General features: G+C 32.2%; 1 protein-coding gene across 7 annotated transcripts in view; it reads left to right on the top strand.

Moving 5' to 3' along the window:
* CNTN5 (contactin 5) overlaps positions 1-24,091 on the top strand; it is a 1,075,732-nt gene that overhangs the window by 252,633 nt on the left and 799,008 nt on the right. For all 7 annotated transcript variants that reach the window (XM_081799059.1, XM_081799056.1, XM_081799055.1 and 4 more), the window contains one exon: positions 2,848-2,985. The gene's annotated coding sequence lies outside the window, so the exon portion shown is untranslated. The remainder of the gene's footprint in view (positions 1-2,847; positions 2,986-24,091) is intronic.

The raw sequence follows: 24,091 nt of genomic DNA on the forward strand, positions 1-24,091 counted from the left end.
CCAGAAAGTGGTCGCTTTTCTGTTCAGAGAGTTGTTGCTATTCCTTTCTTCGATCTCCTGTTGAGTTTGTAGGTGTTCAGAATGGTTTGATCCCTATCCAGCTGAATTCCTGAGAGGAGACGAAATCCAGGTCTCCTTCTCCTCCGCCATCTTGCCTCACACCTTCTAGTACTATGTTAAATAACAGTGGTTAGACTGTCTTCTTCCTGACTGTAGAGAAAAGCTCTCAGCTTTTTCCCATTAAGAAAGATAGTAGGAAGGGAGAAATGAAGGGGGGGAAATCGAGGGGGAGATGAACCATGAGAGACTATGGACTCTGAGAAACAAACTGAGGGTTCTAGAGGGGAGGGGGGTAGGGGTTGGGTTAGCCTGGTGATGGGTATTAAAGAGGACATGTACTGAATGGAGCACTGGGTGTTATACGCAACCAATGAATCACGGAAGACTACATCAAAAACTAATGATGTAATAATATATGGTGATTAACATAACATAATAAAAAAATTTAAAAAAACTAATGATATAATGTGTGGTGATTAACGTAACATAATAAAAAAAAGAATGATATTAGCTGTGGGTTTTTCATGTATGACCTTTATGATATTGAGGTATGTTCCCTCTATCCCTACTTTGTTGAGGGTTTTTATAATGAAGGGATGTTGTATTTTGTCAAATGCCTTTTCTGCATCTATTGAGAGGATCATATGGTTCTTATCCTATTTTTATTAATGTGGTGTATCATATAGATTGATTTGCAAATATGGAACTACCTTTGTAGTCCAGGAATAAATCCCACTTGAATGTGGTGAATGGTTCTTTTAATGTACTTTTTTGGATTTGATTTTCTAGTATTTTGTTGAAAATTTTTGGATCCAACTTCATCAGGGATATTGACCTATAGTTCTCTTTTTTAGTGGAGTCTTTGGTTTTTGCATCAGGGTAATGCTGACCTCATTGGATGAGTTTGGAAATGTTACTTCTATTTCTATTTTTTGGAATAGTTTGAGAAGAATTTAAAATTTTCATTAAAATTTTGGTAGAATTCACCTGGGAAACTATTTGGTCCTTTAAAATTTTGGTAGAATTCACCTGGGAAACTATTTGGTCCTGGACTTTTGTTTTTGGGGAGATTTTTTATTATTGTTTCAATTTCTTTGCTGGTTATTAGTCTGTTCAAGTTTTCTATATCTTCCAGTTTCAAATTTAGTAGATTATATATGTCTAGGAATTTATCCATTTTTTCCATGTTGTCCAGTTTGTTGGCATATAGTTTTTCGTAATATTCTCTTATACTCCTTTGTATTTCTGTATTGTTATTTGTCCTCTCATTTGTGATTTTATTTATTTGGGTACTTTCTCTTTTCTTTTTGATAAGTCTGGCTAAGGGTTTATCAGTTTAATTAATTTTTTTCAAAGAACTAGCTCCTGGTTTCATTGATATGTTCTACTGTTTTTATTTTGTTTTGTTTTACTTTATTTTTTAGTTTTTATATTATTTATTTCTGATCAAATCTTTATTATTTCCCTTCTCCTTCTGGCTTTAGGCTTCATTTATTTTTCTTTTTGTTGTGCAGTTTGTTCTGTCAGTCCTCAGGTTGATTTCATGGATATTCAGAATGATTTGATAGTTATCTAGCTGTGTTTGAGGGATGAGGCAAGCTTAGGGTCTTCCTGCTATTTCACTATCTTTGCTCTACCAACCTATTTCAGCTTTACTGAATTACAATTGACATATAAATTTATAAGATACATAAATGTACATTGTGATGATTTGATGTACACACCTACTAGTTAATTAACTAGTTAATTAACTAGTCCCCCATCTAGTTAATTAACACATCCATCAACTCATTTATTTATTTATTTATTTATTGTGAGAATATTTAAGCTTTACTATCTTAGGAAATTTCAATCATACAATAGAATTTTATCAACTTAGTCACCATGTTTTACTTTAGATCCTCAGATTTTTTTTTAAGTCTTTTAGCTAAAAGTGTGTACCTTTTAACCAACCTCTCCTTATATCACCGATCCTCCAGCCCCTGGCAATCAGTTTTTGATTCTGTTTCTATGAGTTTGACTCTTCTATTAACTTTGGATTTAGTTTGTTCTTTTTCTAGTTCCTTGAAGTGTAAAGTTAGGTTGGTTATTTAAGATCTTCCTTTTTTCTTAATGTAGGATTTTGTTTTTGCTATGCACTTCCCTCTTAGAATTGCTTTTACTGCATCCCATAAATTTTAATATGTTGTATTTCCATTTTCATTTATCTTAAGATATTTTTTGACTTCTCATTTGATTTATTCTTTGACCCATTGGTTGTTCAGTAGCATATTGCTTAATCTCCAAGTATTTTTAAATTTTCCAGTTTTCATCTTGTATTTGATTTTGGCTTTCATACCACTGTGGTCAGAAAAGATACTTGATATGATTTCAATACTCTTAAAGTTATTGACTTATGATGTTTAACCTATTTCTATTCTTAAAGAAAGTTCCATGAATCCATAAAAAGAATGTGTATTCTTCTGCTGTTAGAAGGAATATTCTATAAATATGTTAAGACATTATGCTCTGGTGTGTAGTTTAAGTTCGTTGCTTCCTTATTGATGTCCTGTGTGTATTATGTGTTAAATGTTTTAAGCTATTGCAATCCATGAAAATTGGATTAAAGTTATATTCTTCTGTGTTTATTATTAAATATAAATTATAAAGGAAAATTAAATCTGGAAAAGCAACGACTGACTAAATATCTAATGTTTAAAGTGTTATACCTATGTGTTGATATGGTTAACCAGTATAAGAGTATATGGTCATTTCCTGTATAACTAAATAGAGCCTGTTTCTTAACAGGTGACCTTCAAGGATTGTGATTTAGTGCCATTCAAGATCTACTAGCATCACTTTTGCATGACTACTGCAAAAAGATATCTTTATAGAAATCAGTTCTTTTTTGAAGTTTATAACGTGGACCCTGTTTTCAGAAAGCAGGTACAGTTCATTTTTTCATTAATCTGCCTTTATAGTTGAAATGAATGTTGAAGGGGAAAAAATACATAAAACATGTATGTGTCATTTATGACACTCCTTAACAACAGCTCAATATATTAAAATTAATATTTTATATACTCAAAAGTAGTGTTTTATCTTTAAATTGAAAAAAGCTTGATTGTATCAAACTCTACAGATATTGTGAAGATAATATTAATGAAAAATAGTAAACTATTTTGTCTTTATTAAATTTACAGTTTTATATGAGCATGGCAAGAACATGAAGATCGTGTTAAATTGTTGGAAACAATAAGAGAAACAGTCCTCTGATGTACCAGCCTCTATTTCTTTCTTAACAAACATATAATATGCTAGTGGGGAGATTTTGTTCCTTTTGATGGCTTGGGTTGGAAAACAGTCCTTAACTTATTCAAATAGGAAGTCATGAGCAGAATGAGTTTGAGACATCCCCACCTTCATAGGGAATCTTCTGAATGAAAGTGATTATTACAGTGTTTGCTCAGCTGCTCCACATTCTTATATACTTATTTAGCAACCCAAATCATTAAATAGTAATTGTATCTATTTGCATCTAAGAGTCCTTTAAAATTAATACATTAAAATATTTTAGAATACATGATTAGATCCATGTTTATTATTTATGTGTAAGTGGACATCAACAGATCATCTCAAATTAATTCCACCACCATGTACTGCTTGACTATAATATTTATGATATATCTTTAGATAATCAACCAAATAGGTCAATTCACTTTTATATAGAATTCGTTATCTTTGTTTTCTAATTATTTATAAAATATTGACAGTATCATACCTAATTTCAAGGCTTCCATATATCCATCCTCTAATTTGTTAGGTTAACTCAAGTTAATTGATTCAAAATATTGGAAAGTATTTTACTCAGTCTATTCTTTGTTTTCAGTATCTTCAGTCTTAAAAATCGGAGTTAAAGAAGGAAAGTGACTAAATCTGAATTTGGGGGTAGTTCTGGAAGAGAATATAAGTGTGAAGAGCTTGGCCAGGACTTTCTACAAGTCAGGTCCAAATTCTGAAAGGTAACTGCAGAAAATTTTACATAAAAAGTGCCTTTCTTTCATTCCATTAAGTCATATCAGCTTGTAATTTTTATTGAAGGCCTTTATTGAAGGCTCGTACAGTACGAGGTGTCTTTAAATTAACTGTGGAGAAAAGCCACCATGAATTTGACATTTTCCCAAAGACTAAGAAACAAGAGGAGAGGAAAAAAAAGAAGTGGGTAGAAAGTCTCTGATAGTGAAACTCCAAACCATGGAAAAGAGTAGTTTGCCATAAATTAGTGCATTGCTACATTCTAATATTAGACAGATTTTTTAGCCAAATTTTGCCATCATAGTTCTATTTCTTACAATAACAATGATCTCAGAATAGGTTACATATAGAAAATAAAATTAAAATAATACAAAGTAAAATTAAAACAATAATTTGTGTTCTATTTACAAATTATATATACACATCTTGGAAGGTATATAAAGCATTTTGTCCTTAACTCTTAATTACTAGAACATCTTAACAAATCAAAGTCCCTATTAACTTCCTACTTTTTTGATATCTGAGAATACCAGAGATAAATTATATGTAGACAATTTAAATAGATTTTGTAATGTTAGAAACGATTTATTTGTGGTGCTTGTAGCATTTTCAAAGAAAGGCAACTGACCACAGCATAGCAGCTGTAGGTAAGAGAATTTTGGATCTAATGCTCACTTCCAGATGGATGATTGATATGCAATTTAGATTTATGGTAGACATATCAGCAGATAGAAATAGAATGAAGTAAATGTCTTTCCCACCTGTGAACGGTTTCACTCTATCAATTACCAGCTGAATTGTATTAAATTCAAGTAATTCAACAGAACTCTAATTAATTTTTGAGAGGAGAGGTTTTGTCAAGCTATTAATAAATCCAGGTTTCAAGTTGAGGATATAGAGCTTATTTAACTGCACAGGGAACCTATGGAAGCAAGTTTGGCATAGCATAGTTCACTCTTGTTAAGTTACTCTTGTTATTGCTCTGCCCAACTAATTGAAAAGCATATTGGTAGAATAGGAAGCAATTGAAACAAATGAGACAGACTGAGCACTCCAAAAAGACATAAGTGAATTAGAATTGATGAATCTGATGAGAATGGATTCATGGTGTCATTTTAAATAAAGTCCCATTTCATTCATGTACTTGCACCTAATCTGTCACTACAACTACTAAAAATATTCAGGGGAGACACTGACAGTTTTATCTTGACACAATCAACTATATTCCTGCCATAATAAGAGGCAACATATATTAAAAGGTGTCTTGAATTCATCCTCTGAGAATGAAATGTTTTGCTCAATAACTTACACAACTTTTATCTGGCAGGCATTGGCTTAGCTCCAAAAGAGCTTCATTCCATTAGAGAAGAGTCTGAATGGCTCTAGGTTTATAGATTTTCAGAATTGGCAGAATTCTCATCATCTATTGAAAAAAATCTCTATTCCTTACTCTCAGTGTATGCAATCATAGAGTACTACAGCCGATAAAAATAGTGGGATGTTCTCCCAATTTCAAAAATGGGAATTTAATTTTTATCCTAATAGTCTTGACAATTACATCAAAATTTGAAAAGGGAAAAAAAAAAAAAAGAAAGAAAGAACCTTTTCACATACATTAGTTGCTACAAATGTATTGTGTGTGTTAACAGCACTGCTACTTGTTATGAATCCAGAACGGACAATTTAAAATAATGGGGAAATTCCATGGAGATTATTTTGGGTGAAATATTTGAAATTTTAAACAACTGGAATGTCTATAATAGTCGTTCAGGGGTAATGTGTCAAATAAATGGGAATGTATAATTTTTAATTGTAAGTAAGGAAGATGGAATGGTTCCTTCCAAAATTGTTATTCAATAATAAAATCTTTATTTTGAGGTGTTACAAACATCTGTATTTTGCCATCTGTAAATAATAGTATTTTTATATACTATTTTATCTTATGAACTATTAAATACTATAGTTGTAGTTTTTTGTCTTTTGGAAGATACTATTTTGAAACCTTTTATAAGAACATTTGCTATATAAAGTATACAAAAATACATTAATATGTGAACGAAACATATGACTTAAGTAACTTATCAGTTGGTATGAAATATTATATAATATGAAGTTGTATGAATTTCTTAGGTAACATTTATCTCTATCTGCTAGTTGTAGAGGTGGGAGGGGTGATTTGAATTGACTACCAAGGGTTTATTTTTAATATCAGTTTATTCATAGAAGACATGGTAAATTAATATTTCTCAAGTTGGAATTCCTAAAGATATGAAAGGAAACTGGGTTTGCCCAAAGCAAGAAGAAGGAAAAAACAGTAATAAATTTTGATGTGAAATATGCCAGAGTGCCTAAGTTTTATAGTGCATAAACCTTTGCTACCATGATGCAAGGCAGTCATAAACTTTAAACATTCAAACACTTCCAGTAGTGTGAATGTATGCAAAATACCTCATACATGATACTTGCTCAGTAAATAATAACTTTTTTTGAATATTTCTATAGTGGAAAGAATTAACAGAAACAGAGAAAATACTGACATTTAGGCTATGTCGTACTTTCCTATATTTTTAAATTTCAAGGAAGGCTGAGCATGGAAAACAAAAAAACAGAACAATTTTACTGGAACAGTTTCCAAATATAAGAAAGATTTTGTCTAATCTTGCTTACAAACAAGCAGCTGAAACCCTTAGCCTGAATGCTCAGCTGCCTGAACACTTCTAATCTAACCTACAAAATATATGAGAGGCTCTTTCTCTACCAGTAAATGTCTGAAAATTCTGAAATTCAGTTAGCCTCTCTGTATGCAGCCGAGATACAGGGTGAATCCCAGACAGACATTGATTAATAAGATACAGACTTTTCCTTAAAATCTGTCACATTTGCTGAGTGTATTGAGGTGATCTTGACAAATGGAAAGATTACACGCTTTGGAATAAGGCTGACCCAGGATTGAATCTCTGCTGTAAATTTGCTAGCTGTAGAAACTTGACTTAATAGTCATGGACCTCAAGTTGCCTTAAGCTTTAAAAAGTGGATAATGTCTCATTTTGCAAGGGTGCAAGTAGTTGAAATTAAGCATTTCTATCTATCATCTATCTATCTATCATCTATCTATCTATCTATCATCTATCTATCATCTATCTATCTATCAATCATCTATCTATCATCTATCACCTATCTATTATCATCTATCATCTAGTTTCTTTCTTTCTTTCTTTCTTTCTTTCTTTCTTTCTTTCTTTCTTTCTTTCTTTCTTTCTTCTCTTTCTTTAACTTATAAGACTCTGAAGTTTTTTTCTACTCAGGGGTAAATTAGTATAGCACTCATTCTATCACAATAGTAATCATGTTAAACACACTTTTACACATATATCTGGAGTTTGGTATCTGAAAGGCATTTAACATGATTACAACTGTGATAGAATAAGTACTATACTATTTTACCACTGAATGGAACAAAGCTTTATAGACTGTTTAAGTTAAAAGGAAGAAAGAAAGAAGGAAAGAAAGAGAAAGAAAGAAAGAAAGAAAAGAAAGAAAGAGAAAGAAAGAAAAAAAGAAAGAAAGAAAGAAAAGAAAGAAGGAGGGGCAGGGAGGAAGGAAAAGAGGAAGGAAAGAAAGGGGAAAAAAGGAAAGTAAAGAGAGAGGTGGAGGGAGTGAGGAAGAGGGTAGGGGCAAGAAGAAAAAAATAGGTACTCCTCCTTTTTATGCAATAATAACATTTACATCCTGGGGCTGTTGTGTTATAAGGTTAACACAGAAAAGTGATCCATCTGTCATAAATATTAGAAATGGAATACAAAAAAATAAAAGCTTCCATTTCTAATTGAAACAATGATATAATTCTCTACTGGATTTTGTTTTGGCACATAACACTATTTCCCCATTCTTGTCCTCTCCAATTATGAGCCCGGGGGCCTAATAACTACCTTTCTCAGAAGACTTGCCACCAAGATTCAGGATTAAGTGCCCTTCAATAGGACACATGAGATATCAAAGGTGTAAGAGAATCAGAAGTCTTATCATTGTCCTTCCAGCTACAGTGGTACCAGATCCTTTTCTTAGTATCCTGTGTTTCAGTGCTAAAAGCTACGATCATTGCTGGAAGTTATCTACAGTTTTTACAGTTTCTAACTCTTTGAAAGCTCACAGTTAATTGAAGATTTAGCAGTGGTCTTTCCTGACATTAGTTCTTTCAGATATTCTAATAGTTTATAAGCACCTACTATCTACATTCCTTTTTGCTTAAAATACCATGAGTTTTATTTCTTTATAGCTAATCTAGACAGATAAAGAGGATGCCTAAAAATAAACGAATAAACAAAACACACACATACACACACAAGCCTAAAGAAGTGCATAAATCAGAGATATATCATGTTCATAAATGGGAAGACTCAATTTCAGAAAATGTCTTAATCCATCCTCAACTACTTTTATTTTGATGTAACTTTACAAATAATTAAGATAATGTGTTAGTGGGGTAGAGTAGACTCCTGAGGTAGATCAAATAGCACAGATAATGTTCTATGTCTTCATAAAAAATTGGTATGCAAGCAAGGTGATACTGCAGATCAGTGGAGAAAGATTAAATGATCTCACAGTTTGTTCTAGGTTATCCATAAGAAAAAATAAAATAAAATCATTTCTCTCAGCATGCCATGAAAAATAAATAAACAAGTTATATTTAAAAGTTAAATTTAAAATGCAGAGTTTTGAACATTAGGAAGAAATATTGGTGCTAAGTTCATTACTTCAACATAAAGAAATATATTTTTAAACAAGAAAAACAGTCTGTGAATGAACAAAAGGACAGATGTGACTACAATTAAAAAAAAGAAAGAAAGAAAAAATAAGATTATGTGAGAGATCTTGGTACCCAAACTTTTAATAGCTCTCTTTTGCTTGTAAAGTAAAAACAAATTTTGATGTGGGCAATTAATACTTTTTACAAATGTGCTGTAGAATAACTTTGCAAGTTTACAGAGTGGAAGATTGTTATTTTGTCTTTAGCTTTCTTTGTATCTGTATTATTTGGCTTTTAACTTTCCAGTTCTTCTTAATAAAGGAATAAAGTGTATTTACCTACCCTTTGACTTTGGGCTTAGTCATGTGACTTGCTTTGATCAATAGAATGAAGCAAAAGTCATAGTACAGCAGCCCTATGCCTTAAGATACGTTGCATATTTCCACTAACTCTATTGCTCTTTTTCCATCATCTTGAAAAAAGGACAAGAAGAGATATGTAGAATACAGCCACCCCAGGTGAACCCTCCCAGCTAAGGCTAGCCTTAATCAGTTAAAGCCTCGGCCACCCAAAATTAAGTTAGCGATAATAAATGATTGTTGTTTTAAAACATGAAATTTGGGGATGGTTTGTTATGCAGCAATGACTAACTGATTAAACTATTATTCACAAGTCAATTTATATTTCTCTCATTCTTGTTACTCATTATCTATAAATATGCATTTCACTGTCCTTCCCTAATTTCACTGTTCTTATTATTAATCCTATCTGGCATGCCCATTATACACAGTTTCCCTTCTTTTAATGTTTGAGATCAAGGTCAAATGAAACCACTTCCATCATATGTGTCAGTTTCCTTTTGTATAAAATGAAACACACATGCCACATACTGAATGATATCCACATTTGTTCATCTGCTTTTATTTCCCATACAGTAGTCTTTAAATCTAGGTACTTCAATTTTATACTAGTCTGTACTTTCCATATAGTTTTATACACAGTGTATGTTTAATATTTGAACAAAGAAAAAAGCATAAGTAATGATGGATATCATTACTTACAGTTTTTATATTACATAGAGAAATTAATTTCATTTACAAATTATTCCTGCAGATTTAAGTTTTGCTCTTACTTTTCTGTGGGGACTGTAATTCAAGGAGAGTTCAAATGTAAATTAGACAAGTTGATGATCATGCCTCCACAGAAGTTAAGTAATCTTCAAATAATGATCGTTAGGGCTAATATGTCAAAATAAGGAAGTGGAAAATTCCTACAACTAATGTATGGTGAATTAACTAATTAGATTATTAGCAGTAAAGATTACAATGTAAATGGTTTTTATTTATTTTTGTATTATGTTATGTTAATCACCATACATTACATCATTCGTTTTTGATGTAGTGTTCCATGATCCATTGTTTGCATATAACACCCAGTACTCCATTCAATCCGTGCCCTCTTTAATACCCATCACCAGGCTAACCCATTCCCCTACCCCCCTCCCCTCTAGAACCCTCAGTTTGTTTCTCAGAGTCCATAGTCTCTCATGGTTCATCTCCCCCTCCTATTTCCCCCCCTTCATTCTTCCCCTCCTGCTATCTTCTTCTTCTTCTTCTTTTTTTTTTTTTTAACATATAATGTATTATTTGTTTCAGAGGTACAGGTCTGTGATTCAACAGTCTACAATGTAAATGGCTTTAGTGACAGTATTTTGCCTTAGTAAACTTTAAGAGGCAATAGCTGGGTTTCAAAAAGTGGAACATTATTGCATAAATGGTATACTTCACTTAGAACAACAGCATTTTTTTCCATTGAAAATAAAGTTTAAAATATCTATATATTTTCTTGTGCTGTAACTTAGAAATTGATATCTCTGTATGCTTTAGTGATTAGTTCATGTATGAAAGACATAATAAATTGTCTACAATTGAACACCAGACCTTTTTTTCAGTCAATTCTATTCTATAACCATGGCTGCAAATGTCATTTAAAAAATTATGCTTTTACTTTTACACTACTTTAGACAAGTTGGTACATTTACTCTTCAACCTGTTTTTTCTTCTTCTTTTTTTCTTCTTACCTAATTTGCTTCTGACATGTTGAAGATGGGGAATAAAAAAAAAAAAAAAAAAAAAAACACATTATCCTCAGTAAAAAGTTTTTGACCACACATGACTTAGGTGATTTGGGGAGCAATAGTTTACACATAAGATGGGAAAAGTATGTTTCAAAATGAAGAAAAAGCTTAAAATTTGGGGTTGCTTATAGTACTTATAAATACTCATTTTTTTCTTCTTTATGGAATGATGGAAATTCACAGACTTAGCTTGACCACCACCTCATAGACTTAATCTACAGACAATATAGTATGTTAAATACTTCATACTATCTATGTGCTTCTCATATAAGTACATTCTTAAAATAATTAAAGATTCCATTCTTATATCTTAAATCTAATTTTTAATAATATTTTAAATATTTAATATTGAGCTAGCATGTGGAATAGAAAGTATTAAAGGATCTCTGAGATTTGTTTGGGATAAAGTAGAAGGTGAAAAATCACCTTTGTGTTTATATGTCACTATAGCAAATCATATTGTTTTAAGATTTCAGTGATGTGTAGCAGTGGAAATAAGACATAAGTACAACAGACTTTTCCATAGACTGAGTTTTCCAGGTCATTTAATCCTCTCTAGTGTCTTCAGAACACTTCAGCAGAGTTAATGATAACAGATTGTCACATTATTGTCTTCATGATGATCTGTTTGGGTAGAAGATAAAAAACGTTCTGCTCCTAAAGTTATAGGTAAAAATACAGTGATCATCAACTCATCAACTTTGCACATATGCTTATCTCTCTCTCCCTCTCTCATACACACATGTCATGTGCATTGGTTGTGTCATTTTATTAGAAAGTATAAACTATCAAGAATGAAATCAAAAGCTGGGAAATAAAAGTAAAAAAGGCCAGTATATACTGGCCATGAGTGATAAAAAATCATGTCCTTTGCTCTTATAAGTTCTTACACTCTCATTCATATCCATGTAAGAATCTTTGAAAGCAACTCTAATAAATATTATTACAATTCTTATGCTATAATTTTATTATAATTTTAACAGATTAAAAATAGAATGTGAGACAATAACTGGGAGTCTAGAAATAGATATAGGACCATTCCATGAACTGAGAATTGACAGCTTTACAGTGTTGGCCAGAAGACACTCTAAGAAGCAGATTAATAATTATATATGCAAAGCAACTTAGAAGTAATTCATAAAGTAGTAGATAGCTGAGACAATAGTCTAAAGAAAATATTGGGAATACTGGGTTGAACCACTGTTGTGCTATCCAGTAAAGGTAGGTAGTAGCTATATGTACTATTGAGCACTTGAAATGTGGCTTGTTTAAATTGAAATGTGTTGTAAAAATAAAATACAATACAGATATCCAAGACTCAGTATGAATAAAAGTAAAATATTTTATTTATAATTTTATTTTTATCAAATGCTTAAGTTATACTTTAGATATATTATTTAAATAAAATATATTATTAACATTGCCTGTTTCTTTTTTTTTTTAATTACATATGAGGCTTGCATTTGTGGCCTATATATTTATATTGAACAGGTCTGGTCTAAAGAATTTCAGCAGTATCATGTAATTATTGATAAGGCAATCACAAATTATCTAAGAATTGAATGTATCCATTTTACACCTCCAATCTACTAGACAACTTTTATCATATATCTATTAGACATGTTCCATGTTAAGGAAACATAAAGACAATAATTAAAAGCTTTTGCCTGAACCAGTTTTTTACCTTCTGGGAAACTCAATTCCACAACCTACTAGAATTTCTAAAGTCCTTGAAATACTCATCCAGAGCTTTTGGATACTAATTATTTTTCTTCTAAAGCACTCAGAGATAATTATATTTAAGTGCTTGTGAATGAGAAAGCTTTTAGTGAAAGTTATCTGTATAGCTTGAGGAAGGGTCAGCATATCCTGAGTGAGGTACCTGTATAAAACCAACACCTAACCAAACCAAAGTCCATGGCACAGATCTGAACTATTCTCAGTGACATTTCTGGCTACAGTAGATTTATTCACACCCTTTATACTTAAACCAGGCCCAAACAATGCTCTCTTCAACTCTGCTTTCTGGTTCTGGCCTTTGGAGGCATGCAATGATTACTCAAACTATGTGTAAGAAGTAAAAAGGAAAGGAGAAAGAATAGAAGAAAGAGCTGAAGAACTTTTTTTTAAAGATTTTATTTATTTATTTGAGAGAAAGAAGAGAGAGAGAGAGCACATGAGAGGGGGGAGGGTCAGAGGGAGAAGCAAACTTCCCGCTGAGCAGGGAGCCCGATGGAGGGACTAGAGCTCGATGGAGGGACTCGATCCTGGGACTCCAGGATCATGACCTGAGCCAAAGGCAGTTGCTTAACCAACTGAGCCACCCAGGCAACCTTAAATAAATAATAGAACTCTAGAATCTTGAAAACTGAAAGTGCCAGATAAGATAACTACCACAGCAATAAAAAATACATGTATTTAGTTTGTTCCAAAGTAGAAAGGTGATCTAAAATTTAAGGATTGGAACACAAAAACTAAATTTCACAAAAAAATACCAATAATTCTAACACAATAAATCATGACTCTAAGTTTCAATGTGGCACTATTATTTTCATTGAAAAATTATTCATGTGTTTCCCTGTGTTGTTACACTTCATCTTGCCAATATCATCTTTGAATTTAAATATGTATATAAATAGCATTTTTTTAATAAATAATTAAATGTAACTCTAATGCACATTGTTTCAGTATTCCTGATTTGAGTAGATGTTATGGACTTTCTTTTCATCAACTTAAGTATTAGTAAAACCAAATGGATATACATATATATATATCTATATATATATCTATATATCTATATGTATAGATATATATAGGTCTGATGATTAGTAAAGTCAAATGGATTATATAAAACAACAGTGGATAGTCACTGCATTTCTAAGAAATACTTGCTTTGGAAATTGTGTTCAATTGCATCAGAAATGTTTCAATGACTACTTTTTGTCCAAAGTAGTAAAACCTGTAATAATAGCAATAGGTAAAATTCATCATTCACTAATTATCAGAAGTGTTCTATGATTGATTCTCACAACAACTTTCTAATTTAAGATTATTAATATCCCTAAGATAAATCAAAACAGTAAAAGATCAAGGAGTAAATATTTGAGGGTGTTTCAAATACATGTAATCTGGTTCTAGAGTCTCAATTTTTAACCACAGATCTCCTGCCACACTGGGAAGACTCTACAGTCTTCAGTCTCCTACCTATCAAAACACAAGTTCTCTCGAGCCATGTTACCTATATGGTGTACATGTTAAAAATGATTTCCAGATAATTTTCTGGATGTCATCTCTGTTTGGGTTCCCCAAGCATACCCTGATAAGAAGACTATGGTGTTGATAGTTTACCAGGGAGATGATCCCAGGAAACACAAGAGAGATGAGGAAAGCAAGACATGGAAGGCAGAAAAGTCAAGAAAAGGTGCAGTTATGAGCAGGTCAACAAATACAAGTGGCTGGAACTCTGTCATGCACCAACTTTCACATAGGTTTCTGAGGTTTCACATAGAACATGCTTCAAAATTGTCACACCAAAGAGATAGGAATTTAGTTAAAGAGATAGGACACTTAGTTAAGTGTCCTTCATTGATCTCATTGGCTGAGTGTTGACTGACTTGGCTGAGCATTAAATCCTGGGGCCATTTTGGGTTGCCCTGCTTTGGCTGAAAACCATAGATCTCCTGCCACACTGGGAAAACTCTACAGTCTTCAATCTCTTACCTATCAAAACACAAGTTCTCTTGAGCCATGTCATCAGTGAGCTCCTTTGTCCCCAGAGAGTGGAGTTCATTCTTGCTGCTCTCAGGCAAGCCTCCTAGAGTGAATAATTGCCCCTCATGTGTCCTAGGCATTTTTCAGATTGCTCTTTTTTTTTTTTTTTTTTTGACAGAGAGAGAGATTGAGAATGAGCAGGGGGAGAGACAGGCAGAGGGAGAGGGAGAAGCAGGCTCCCCGCTGAGTAGGGAGCCTGATGTGGGGCTTGATCCCAGAACCTCAGGATCATGACTCCAGCTGACGGCAGACGCTTAACGATTGAGCCACCCAGGCACCTCAAGGAGAATAATTTTAAAGTAGAACATTTATTAACACAATTTGGAGTTGGAAGGGAAATTACAGTGTACAGTTTTGACAATTTTCCTCTGTAATTTGTTTAGAAAAGGGGCAGTACACTTAATATTTTCCTAATATTTAGCTGTATGAGAAATGAGGATAAACATAATCTTACAAAAAACTTTTGAAATGCATATTATTCATATAGAATTTAAATTAGTTTGTAAATATTACAGTAAAAATAGTAAGTCACACACTTTTTCAGAAATAACTATTTTTTTCTACTTGAGGATTTTCAAAGAGTAAAGATGAAGATGTGTGAGAAATATTTTTAAGAATACCTAAAGTATAGTGAAAATAATTATTTCTGTGTCCTATATAAAGTCAAATTAAAGAAAACAAAAATTAAAACTATACCAAATTTTGCTTTCTTTACTATTTCAGTGATCACTATAATATTAAAGTTGGAATAATTATTAAACTATAGTATTCATATATCAGAATATGATATGTCAGGTTATATATTTTACTTTAAATTAGATCCATGAACTTTGTTTGTGAAATTGAATTAATGTAATACAGTTTATATATATATGTTTTGGTAATAGCCCCTTCAACTTTCATTAGTATATGTGTTAACTTTATACTGCTATTAAAACGTCTTCAAAGATATAGCACAACAAAATATCTGCTATATAGCATATCATATATCCTAGTAATTTTAAAATGTTTAACCTAAGTCTTCTAAAATTTATCTTTGTATTGTGTCTGACCAGACAGCTGTATACCTGAATGTCATTTTTTTAAAATTTCCTGTACTGACTTGCCTTTGTATTTGCTGTTGTCACAGAGGAAGATCTTCCTCTGGCTATGGTTCTTCTAGCTGGACTTAGAATCATAGACATGAGATAGATTAACAGGAGAAAGTCAAATTTAATAAGCATATGTACAGGGAATTTACCCAGACATGAAATTCCAAAGACAATGAGGCAAGATGAAGCTTATATGAGCTAAGGAGAGGGGTAGGGACTTAAGGACACAAAGAGGAGAAAACTCATTAGCAAGAAGGTGAAAAGAGATATTTGGAAAAACAAAAAAACTTATCATGCAGATAAGTTCCTTAGGTAAAGGAGAGTCTCTGTTAATAGCTCTCTTCCTGGTATAGGTTGTCCTTTCCAACATAAGTTTAGGTAGTTGAGGGGGGTGCAGAGAGGTTTTCCTGCATCTTCTGGATTTTGATTACTTCTAACACAAAATAATCTTTATGCCAAAGGGACCCATCTTGGGGAACCTGCCCTGGGCTCCTACACTATCAATTTGTATTGAGGGGCATAATAAGAATCAGTAATACTTAAGTTATAGGAATGAGTTGGGCATGTCACCTACCATGTCTGAGGGAGTGGCAGAATGTCTCTTTCCTTACTGCCAAGAACAATTGGTTGTCTCCTGAATAATTTCATTTTTTTTCAATTTTATTTTGTTGTTACTGTTTGGTGAGGATGAGGGAGATAGAAAAAAATAAAATCAGAGATCTGGTGGGAAAGAAAAATCAGTCAACATAAGGCATTATAAGGAATTTAGCTTTTACTTTTTATGAGGTGAGAAGATGTTGGAGGATTTCAAACTAAGAAATGTAATGATTTAATTTACATTTTAGGTATTTGTTGATGGATTAGATATGACAGGAAAGAAAACAAAAAGTATAGATGTCACCCGTGTTTTGTGTCTGTGTAACCGGAATGTGGGATCTGCCTAAGCAACCAGAAAATGGAATTTCTTCTTATGGAGATTGAGAAAATGACAGGTTTCAAGTGGGGGAGATTAGGAGTTTATTTTCAGAAAATGTGGAATTTTATTTGATATGCAAATGAAGATGTAAAATGGGTAGTTGTACATATGAGTTTGGAAGTTTAAGAAAGTGGAGTTGGCTAGAGATATGAAATTGGGAGTCTTTATTGGTGTTTCATGCTAATAATTTAAAAGAAGACAAGGAAAGGAACAATAATATAGTCTAAAATGTAGGTTATAGAGGAGGAGAAATAGAAAAAGAGCCTGAGAAGGAACACCTACAGAAAATGAAGGACAAACATAAGATCGGTGATTCAGATGCCTTGTAAAAATACCTTTTAAGAAAGAGAAAGTGAACAGCAATAGCAAAGGCTGCTTACGTCTGCTAAGATAAGAACTTAATATTGACTTTATTTACTTTGATTTCATTGTTACTTAGCCAAGAGTTTTGCAAGTGGAATGATGGTTTGGTGGAAATGAACACCTGATTTGAGTGCATTTGAGAGGAAATGGGAAAAGAAAAAGCAAAACGAGCAAGCACAAAGAGGTTTTTCTCTAAGCAATAATTATTAGTATTAATAATCCTATTAATAATTATATAAGTGTAAATAATTAAATGAAAATAAATAATTGTAAAAGCAATGATACTTTCATTTTATAAATCTACATTAAACATATTCACAACTACAAAATATAATTACATCTTCCTTAGAAATATTATTTTCAGTCTTCACATTTTCAGTATTTTGAGAAAACTTTTTTTTGCTTACTTCTGCTTCTTCTCTAAGTTTCTCCCAATTTGACCTGACTGGTTAAATAATAATACACTGAAGATGTCTAATTGTTTGGGTGATTGACATACTTGGTCCCTTATAAAGCATTTGAAAAAAGGCCTTATCATATTTGCACATTACATCTTTTGTAAATTAACAAAAATCTAGCAAAAGGTAAAGTAAGAATTCAATGTCATATTATAACTGGAGAAGAGGCTTCTTCTTGAAACGATTCTTACTCTAATGAATACCCAGAGCTAACTGAAATAGTTTAACTCCCAGATTTTTTATTTAAATACACATGATAAATAGAACATTGAATATTGATTTATAATAAATATAAATGTGTATTTCAAAACAAAATACAATTTTCCTAAAATAGAACATCTAGAATTTGTTTTCAGACAAAATGAATGCAAATCCAAATAGTTTAAATTTATAATTACATTTGATATTGCTTCTATACTAGATTCATAGCTTGACTTTTTGATGCATTAAAATTTAGAAGTGGTCTGGAAGTGTGGAATGATATGACATTTGTCATCAGAAAGTATGAATGTGAATCCCAACTGTGCTACTTCAAGATAGTATATTAGAAGCAACCCCATAGTCTCAGGGTGCATACTTGTAAAATTATTATAATCAGAATATCTATCATATTGTATCACCATGGGATTTAGTGGGATATGACTTATAGGTCACATGCTTTGTACTCTGTGAAATGGGAAGCATTTTATTTACAAATACTGAAAAATGAGAGAAAAGGGGAGGAAAAACTAAAAGCTTAGATTTCTCCTCATAAGAACATCTTTGTCTTGAAAATCATTAAATGTCTCTGTTGAATTATTGAGCAGAAAAAATTCCAGAGATCGAGAACTTTATGAAATACATCCTGAGTCCAGTCTCTTACATTTGGAATTTAAGAAAAATTAAATGAAACAACATGACTGAGGAAAATTACTATGAAAAACAAAAGGAGTAAGGAAATTCCTGGTGTAATTAGCAAACAAATAGAAATCACTGCAATAATACAGATTATGATTATAAATTATAAAAAATAATAAAAGTGGTATTTAATTTTGACTGAACACCTTACCCTGTTTTAACAAATAGGCTATCTAACTTAGGTTGAAATAAACCAGTTATGATAATTGTCACCTGGTGTTTTCCGTATTTTAAAAATGTTTGTTAGTATCAGGAAAAGCATTGAAAAATAACATTATATGTAAGAAGAGAATTTTCTGCTTAAATAAATAAAATTTTACATAATTTAAAAATATTTAAAAGCATTACTACCTAATGAGTGTGATTTGACTTGTAGGTTTCCACAATCTATTTCTTATAACTAAGTTCAGAGACATCTGTTGCTGGGGGTGTGGGAGGCAAAGACAGGGAATAGGAGACTTGAATCAATGCCATAATAATAAATAGTTAATCACTGAAGTTTTACCCTGTAATGTAATATAAATTAGTGTGATCATCTTAAAAATTAATTTTTATGAAATTTCAAATTGTCTCCTTTTCATGTCATTTAAGAAACAGGTAGATTTTAGTGTCCAAATTCAATTAAGTTATTATACTATTTATTTTATTTATAGGAATATAATAATTATTTGGATAAAAGAAACTAGAACCAAACAAGTTTGAGCTTTTGTCCCAGCTGTACATTAGTAATGTTTCTGGGTCTGCATAGAAAATGGATCCAATGAGGGCTATTTGTCAGCAGAGAAAAACCTAAAGAGATACACAAAATAAAACAAAACAAAAAACAAAAGAAAAAATAAATAAAATGGAAAGGTAGTATTAGAGTGCTATAACTCAAAAGTAGTGAAACATGGGTACAAAAAATGCTGGTAGGAAATAGTATCCAGAATGAAGGCTGCTTTGGTGTTACTCTGCTTTGTTCTGATCAGACCCATTTTGGAAGAGAGACATTAGCAACCTAGAAGTGGCTGGGTGAAAAGTGAGCAGGGGATGATAAATCTTTATCACGTGCAAAATGAGGAAATTAGTGATGTGTGGTTTAGAGAAAAAGAGACTTAGAGACAATATGAATGTTCTCAGCTGTTTAAAAGGACTGTCATGTGGAAGAGGAATTAGAACAGATATGACTTGCTCCAAAGAATAAGACTCTGAATCAAGGCAAGCAATGAGAAAGAAAGATATTTCACCTCAGTATGATAAAAAGATTCTAACATTTTAAATTATGTGATGCCAGTGAAAATTTCATTGTAAGCAGTATCTTGCACTTGGAAGATGATATAATAGCCAAGGTCATTTCCAACACTAAGAATTTTTAATTTTGTGAATTAAAGTAGATTTGAAACATCCATTCTAGGTTTTAGTTAAAAGCCTTGCACATGGCTTTAAGATAATCTGAAATTCATATTATTATGCCTTATCTCTATCTTTGCTTCGACTCTGTCTATATATCTATCATCTATATATCTATCATCTATCTCATGATTTCAAACTCTGCATAATTTAAGCTGCATAAAGAGAAAAAAAAGACTTTTATATAGCATGATATATAGCTATATATAGCTATATATATATATATATATATAGCATGTACTAATCATCTTATATTAAAATGGAAGAAGACATAATAATTGGTCTTTCATTTTAAAAAGGTCACATTTCAACCTACAAAGATGAAATTTCATATAGCTCAATCAAATGCTATGAGTCAAATAATGTGCTAAAGATGGCAAGAGAACAAGTCAAGTAAATGTGCAATTAGAGTGAAGTGTTCTGTTAAAAGAGAAATATTTAGAGCCACATCCATGTTTACCAAAGTGTTGCTTCAAGAAAATCTAACATTCAAAAACTATAAGCTTAAAAAATGAAGTGTGACTATTCATAAAAACAACCTTCTCATATAGAGATAATCTCTGATAAACTTATTTGCAAACTTCTCAAAGATAATTCTTTTGTGATTAAGTATATACAAGACACCCATCTCACCTTCAAAGGGCATAAGAAAGCTTGCAGTCGAGCGTATACAGTACAGGAAAGCTTTCCCATCTCATGCCTTCTAAGAGCTTTGCAAGCTAGGACTTTGTCCAATGATAATTCCATACCTTGTTGTTAAGGAAAGAGTGTAAAAACCTTTCAAGAAACGTATTTTGGAAAAATTCCCTTTTACTTCGTCTACCTCCATCTTTAGTTAATCAAAAACAGTAGAAAAAAAAAATTCAGTTCCAAAATTATGTCAGGCCTTGTTTCAAGATGTCAAAGGAGATCCATTCAGAGACCTCTCCTTAATAAAAATTACATTTCATGTTATTTAATTTAAAAAATCCACATCCAAAAGAATCTTCCTACTGATGTTTACCTCCATTATGTTCAAAATAATCGATCTTTTGGGAAACAGGTATGAAATTTTTCAGCTCACTTTTCATTCTGAAAAATAAAAATGAAGATGAATACATCTAATGGAAGAAAGTGATAAAAGCAAAAAATATAAAACAGTTATAGAGAAATGAGAAATTTAAATCAAAGACCTTAAGTAGAGCTTATGATCACTACTACAGAAAACAGTGACATGAGCAATGCACTGCTTGTTGATACATACGAGTGGTGAAATGACTGACTATGGACACCCACCTACTAATGAGGCATTCAAAAATCAGGAAAGGCATGTTTAAGGAAGAAATAAAAAATGGGCTCAAAATTTCTTTTAAATCTGGCTAATTTCTTATTTCTCAAAATCATAGTTTAAGTCATTGCCCCTATAGGATAAGACATTTCTGAGCCTTTTATTGGATAAATGAAAGAGAAGTTCAAATCACATTGTTTTTCATACCTGAAGGACCCAAAAAGTAGCAATGGATGCAGTCAGGACCCCTAGATGTAGAGTCTTTCTCTCAGACCCGTAGTTGAACTAATGCCTATAAGCATGTATTGATTCCAAATGTGAAATTCCTCAGTAGGGGAATTTAGTACTCTTGCCAAGTAAGGGAATAAATCACTTGTGTACATGCATACATACATGCATACATACATACATGCATACATACATATTTGATACTTCAAATAAAGCATTAGCCAGGAATCACTGGAAAGTTAGAAAATATGGGGATAGTATTGCTCATATATTAGCACTCATATTTTCTTACTAATTAATTATACATTGTTGTGAATGATGTATTATCTTTTTAATGCCATAAACTGAACCTAATTACTCATTAAGATGGTGTTTTTCCTTAGGCCTTTACTCTGAACTTCCCCATTAACAAGTTTGCCTCTCTATAGGAGTATCTCAAAGGCAACTTAAATATGTGCAAATCAAAACTCATGATTACAAACCCTTATTCTTGTGGTGGATTAAATCATTATTCTGAATTCCTAAACCTCCACAGAACCCATGAATGAAGGTGTTACCACTCTTATTTTACAAATAAGGAATGTGAGGCTAAGAGAAGAAATGTGTACGAAATCACACAACCAAATTGGGAAAAGGTCAAGAGTTGACTTTATGTTTAAAAGGCATTAAGATTTGCCTATTTATCACATAAGGTATATAGTAAAAATATTTTGAAAAGAATTCCAAAGCTTGGTTCTATTCAAATGTAAGTTGTATACATTTGCTGCTATGCATATGTAAATTATTATACAGTTCTTATCAGAATAACTATAACACATATCTCCATTTTGTTTACTATCTCTTAGACTATTTGATATAGAAATATTAAAAATTTATTATATTGTTCCCAAAGGTAATAGTAACTGAGAATAAAACCTCAGTATTTAAATCAAAACTTTCAAAACAAAGATAAATGAGATTAATTATATATATTAATACATATATCAAAATAATTAAGGAACAAAATAAAGAAAAATTGCTCACATTCATACCACAGTAACATAATACATTTTAAATTCTGTGTTTTCCTTCAGTTCTTGTTCATGGGCAAAAATAATTTCACAGTACTATAATGATAGCATAGATATTAATGGTATATTTGATTTTTTCCTTGATATTGTGTTTTACAGATATGAAGATTGCCTTTAAGTATTGATTTTCTTTGTTAAATATGGCCTATTAACTTTCACAGAGGTCTGAGAGGCAAGGCAGTAATTTTAATTAATTGATGATTAAACAGAAATGGAATTAAATTAATTTTGAAGACGTAATACAAAAAACTGTGAACTAATTTATTTTCAGAAATGTCTATGTGTCACTGAAAACACCTGCCTCCCTTTTCTGATTCTAGCAGATCCTCAGCCTGTGCTGTATCAAGAAGACCTTGATCTCCTCAGGCATATTTTTTAATTCTTATTTACATTCGCATGGGTTGTGACTTTTTCACAGAGAAAAAAAAGAAGCCTACTGAGTTCTCCACTGATGTGGTCAAGGGAGTGTTAGCGCTCTGAGCGTTTCTCTGCTGGCAATAGTTACAACTGCAGTAATGAGTTGAACCCTAGCAGGGCAAAGTGCATTTGTGTCTGAGGATCTAGGTGGGGACACAGAATCGCAACAGGAATGGAAAGAACAGCAGTTGTAGCCACTGCCATTTCTGAGCAGAAACAAACAATCTGAGAAAATAGTGTGGCTCTGGATTGTGTATACTGCTCATCTAGTTTTCTTTGCTATGGCCCCTGCCTGGTTCCCTATTTTTTGAGACAATTTAATGCTTTAGAACAGCCCTAGCCCCACTATGTAGAGAAATTTTTAAGAAAGTGTGAAGTATTTCTCAAAAAAAATCCCTAGATGACAGTCATCATATTTTTAGGAAATGCTTTATTTTAGTGTGATGAGAGGAAACACATTTGGTGCTGATTATATTATTTTCTTCTTCCCTTCCTTGGTTCCTCCCTCCCTTGCTTCCTTCATTGCTTCTGCTTTTCCTTCCGTCCATCCTTCCTTCTTTTTTTTTTTCCATCTCCTCTTCCTTCTAATTCTGATGAGTTTTCCCACCCTCCCAATGTAAATGTCATCAGATTATTCACTGCATAAGGATCATGGCCAAGGTGGAAATTTGAGCCTAAATCCCATTTTGTGCCACTTGCTAAATAAATTAGGGTTGCATCTTCCCAGTAGGGCGTCTTTTCCTAATTCTCAGAAAAGCTCATTAAGCCTGGTGGCAACGCAGCCCTCCCTCCTCCTGCCATGGGCTATTCAGGCCATGCCTCTCAGAAGTAAATCAGTCACTACTCACAGGTCAGTGAACCCACAGAGTCAATATATTCAGGTATTCTGCGATAATTATTACCTTTGTCTTCCTCTATAGAATCTTATCAGAAAGTTTGAGCAAATGTTTGGCAGACACATCTTAACTGTGCAGGGTCAGAAAATATTTGTTTGAATTTTAAAAGGTAATATTTATGGGTCAGTTGAAATATTGCTGTCCTTTAAATATTTATTCAAATGACATTTCTCACCATCCTTTTTTCCGCTAGTTTTGATCCACTCTCTTGGCAAGCAGGATATAATTTGATTCAGTCCTTACATTCTCACTGCCAAGGTGCACATGACATGTTTGGGCATATGGTCTTGTTTTGATGATCTTTTGACCT

This window comes from Leptonychotes weddellii, chromosome 11 (assembly GCF_054177405.1).
Source record: "Leptonychotes weddellii isolate Sample4059 chromosome 11, ASM5417740v2, whole genome shotgun sequence".
In the NCBI taxonomy this organism is placed as follows: Eukaryota; Metazoa; Chordata; class Mammalia; order Carnivora; family Phocidae; genus Leptonychotes; species Leptonychotes weddellii.